This window comes from Belonocnema kinseyi, chromosome 7, assembly GCF_010883055.1.
Source record: "Belonocnema kinseyi isolate 2016_QV_RU_SX_M_011 chromosome 7, B_treatae_v1, whole genome shotgun sequence".
Classification (NCBI taxonomy): Eukaryota; Metazoa; Arthropoda; class Insecta; order Hymenoptera; family Cynipidae; genus Belonocnema; species Belonocnema kinseyi.
The window spans coordinates 129,854,139-129,858,027 of NC_046663.1; the positions used below are offsets into that span (position 1 = coordinate 129,854,139).

Below are 3,889 nucleotides of genomic sequence, written 5' to 3' on the forward strand. Positions count from 1 at the left end.
ACAAGCACATTTAAACAACTAAAATTATGTACTCACCTATTTTTATCAGCAAATATTGTGTTGAAGTGTTTTTCGTTTCTACAAACAGGCTGGCTTCTGTGTGCTTTTAAAAGAACACCAGTTTTCACCCTTTTCACCACCTAAGAAGACTACGAAAGAAACTCTTTCTAAAAATCCTTGAATATTTCACATCTCCTAGACCCAAGACTTTTTACGCCTGATAAATTAAAATCAAATTGAAAATTGTAAATATACATATTATATTTACTAAACAAAAAAATAAAAATAAATAATTTCAACAACAAAAAATTACTTCAAATAAAAAAAGCAAGTAAATTTTTTGTTATAAGCAAAAACAAAACAAAACGGGGAAATAAAAATAAAACAATATTTAAATACAAATACATTTTTATTCAAAAATACCTAAATCCCTAATCTAAAATACAAGAAAAAACATATAAAAAGTAAAAAGCCCTAATATAGCTAAATAAGTACAAGTTAATTTTTCTTATTTATTATTACAAGTGGGAAGTCTGAAACAAACAAACAAAATTGGTATTAGTTTTTAAAAAAACACACACTTTTTCAAATTCAAACTTTAAATCAAATTAAAATATCACCTTTTTTATGGTCCTTCCTTCTAAACGATATATATGTCACATAAAATTAAATTTTTGATTCAGATTTTTATTGATCCTGCCATCTTATATTCTTATGTCCAACCTTAAACAAACAAAACTTTATACATAAATTCATCTAATAATAAGAATATTTATCGAATTAAAAGACTTGTCACATTTAGAAATACATAAATATTTACCTCACTGAATTGTCCATTTACAATTCGCCATAAGCTACGTGCGACAATATAATTCTCAGTCAAACCGTGTTTGCCGCTTAACTGTTTTGCCACCGTTTGCATTCGGGACCATCTAAATCGCCTCACATCCCAGGCCCAGTCGTCTGCCCAGCGAATTTTTTTTCCGTTATGCCTGACAAAATTCATTTTCGGCACAGCCTCCCTTTTACCATTATCTAACCATTTAACCTGGCCATTTGCAATCTGAAACAAGAAAAATTTATTTTAATTTTTTCATTCTTTTTTTCCTCCTTTCATTCAAATAAAAATAACTATATAATATAAGCTCAGAGTTTAAGCAATAAAATAAAAATAAAAAATTATTTTTTTCAATTGAAAACAAATATTTTTTCCTAAATTCTATTCAAAAATAAAAAAAATAAAAAAACTATATTCAAGAAATAGCGAAATATTGTACCACTATGTTTTAAAATGGACATAAGTTAAAAACGAATAAATATAATATGAACAAATAAACAAATAATAATAACACGATTATAAAAATGTACTCACCACTTTCAAATAGAAGTATCCACCCTTATTATTGAATAAGGCACAAAAGCGGTCCCTTATATGAAAAGCTCCATACAGCTCTTAATCAAGGAACTGTTCTTAAAAATTATCTTTCAACTCGTTTTGCTCATCAGCATTAAACAACGACCAATATAGTGGACACTGAATTCGTGTTCCACAAGCAATTGTTAAAAGCGCAAAAGCTCCTCCGAGAACAAAGTCCCATGGAGCCCTCCATCCTAAATTTTTTCTCTCCTCGAACTTTACACCACAATCCATTTTTAAGGCAGTATATTCCTTTTAATTTTAGCTGAACCGTTAGGTTCAGAAGATATTTTAATACTGACCAGATTTCTTTGAAGAAAACCAGCAAGTAAAGTAGGAAAAAATGTAGAAATTAAACTCCACCTATTTGGTAATAGAAATGTCCTTTTTTCAAAGATTCTTCTCGACGAATCACACTGATTATAAAAAAGGTGCATAGATCTTTTGTTAAAACAAAGCACTAAAAGTTACCCTCCCATTAGCAAAAGAGACCAGCGAGTATTGGATCTTGCAATGCAAAAGAAAATAGTCAATCCCACTTTTTATTTCTCGGTCACTAAATATACCACAAGAAATTTCTCCACCCTTCAATTTATTAATTTTATCCTCTACTAATGAATTAAATCATTTTTCCTAAAACATATAGTAGTTACCGAAACTCACTACATCCTATTTTTTTCTTTAAAAAATTAATTAACTTCAAAATAAATTACAATTCATTTTGAAACTCGTAATCATACAATTACAAAAATATTTTCCTATCCATTTTAATTTTTATTTATTTATTTTTTAAACACAATTTATTTAAAAACGTTTTGTATTCTTTTATAAATTCATTTAGATATACTTATATTTAATTTTCTTTCATTATTTTTATGGAAATAATGATAAAACCCAGAGAATAGGACAAAATAATTATTGCATGCAGTTTTTATTTTTTATTTATTACAAGTATCATCTAAATAACAAATATCTTTAATTTAGGTGCAACTATAAAAAATTATTAATTTTAGTTAATCATTTAATTTCCTCTATATAATAATTATTATCAATTTTCATTTTTGATTTATACTAGAAATATCGTATAAAGTTGAAGACTAAATATTGATACTTACCTGAGTATCATTTTTATAATTATATTTAACAAGACCCGAACGTAAGGCACATTGGCGATATTGATGGAGTACTGTCGAACAATCACCGCGAAATTTATAAAAAAATACTTAAATTATGGTATTTTGCATTACTACCCAACATTACATCAAATTACGTAAAAAAAGGTGGCACAGAAAAACTTTGTAGCCACTGTTTTTCGCTGTTACCGGATTATTTCAAAAACAATTATGAATGCAGATTAACGTGGCATTCAATAGGCGAAATTAACCAAGTAAGAACATCATGCAACATATTTCCCTTACAAATAATAAATCCTCGCAGTCTTGCTCAGATATGCGTGGACTGTATAGAATAGAACAGTACTTAGATTGTAAACCAGATTTAGAAGAAAGAGAAGACGAAGAGGAAGAACAAAGGTGGCAAGAGATACAAGTAAACAACCATTTTATATATTATGAAACAGAAAACAGTAATGACGACACGAGTGACGAAGAAGATAAACACTTTTTCGACATAGATTTTAAAAAAAGTGATACATGGTTTTCTGCTTGTATTTTCTTTTTATAATAATAGGAAATCATTGGGTATAGACTCTTCTATCTTATATTATTTCAAACTTCCTCAGTACGTGAAATTAATATTTACATTTAGATTCATAAAAAATAAACTATAAAAAGGAGTATGTATCCAATTTTACTATAAGGAAATGATAATATAGTGAATAGTTTATAATAAAAATATGTTAATTATTTAGTTTACATTATATATGACATATAAAGAAGGCTTATGTTTAAAAAGAAATTTTTCCCTCTCTATTCAATTTTAATTTAATTTTGACACTTTACAAATACAATAAAATAAGTTAGTAAAAAAATGAGAAAGAAAATATATCATATTTAGCATTACATTAATAAGTAGTCAATACATTAATTTAAAAAAAAATATATAAAAAAATAATAATAATTTTATTCCTGAACAATTAGAGACAAGAAGCATATTTGATTACATTTATTTTATCGCTATATTATTTGAAATGTTTCAGCAAATATGGAACCAGCAAACGCAAACGCAAAAAACAATCCTAGCGCTTCCTGTAGCCCTGTAGATTTTTCCGTCTGTAGATTTTTCCGTTCCCTTTTATAAAGTAACTACCCTATTTAAAGGTACACCGCAGCAACTTTTCGAAGCGGAATGCAAAGTAAACAAAGATTCTGTTTTTTACGTAAAGATTGGAGAACCAAAAATTAACAAAATGGGAGCAAAGCATAACGCTGTCCGACTTATTCTAAAAGAGCTAACAGAAATGTACGATTATAGCGAGAAACAAAAAAATAATGAAAATGAAAATAAAATAAA

The 3,889-nt window shown here is 27.3% G+C and overlaps 1 long non-coding RNA gene across 1 annotated transcript; it reads right to left on the minus strand.

Annotated features, from left to right (window-relative positions):
- Positions 1–444: 444 nt before the first annotated feature.
- On the minus strand, positions 445–2,850 carry LOC117177026. The gene is made up of 5 exons (XR_004467652.1): positions 2,533–2,850; positions 1,373–1,780; positions 821–1,063; positions 621–723; positions 445–533 (listed from the first exon to the last, which is right to left on the minus strand). It is a non-coding gene; the product is annotated as an uncharacterized LOC117177026 (long non-coding RNA).
- Between the last annotated feature and the right edge of the window lie 1,039 nt (positions 2,851–3,889).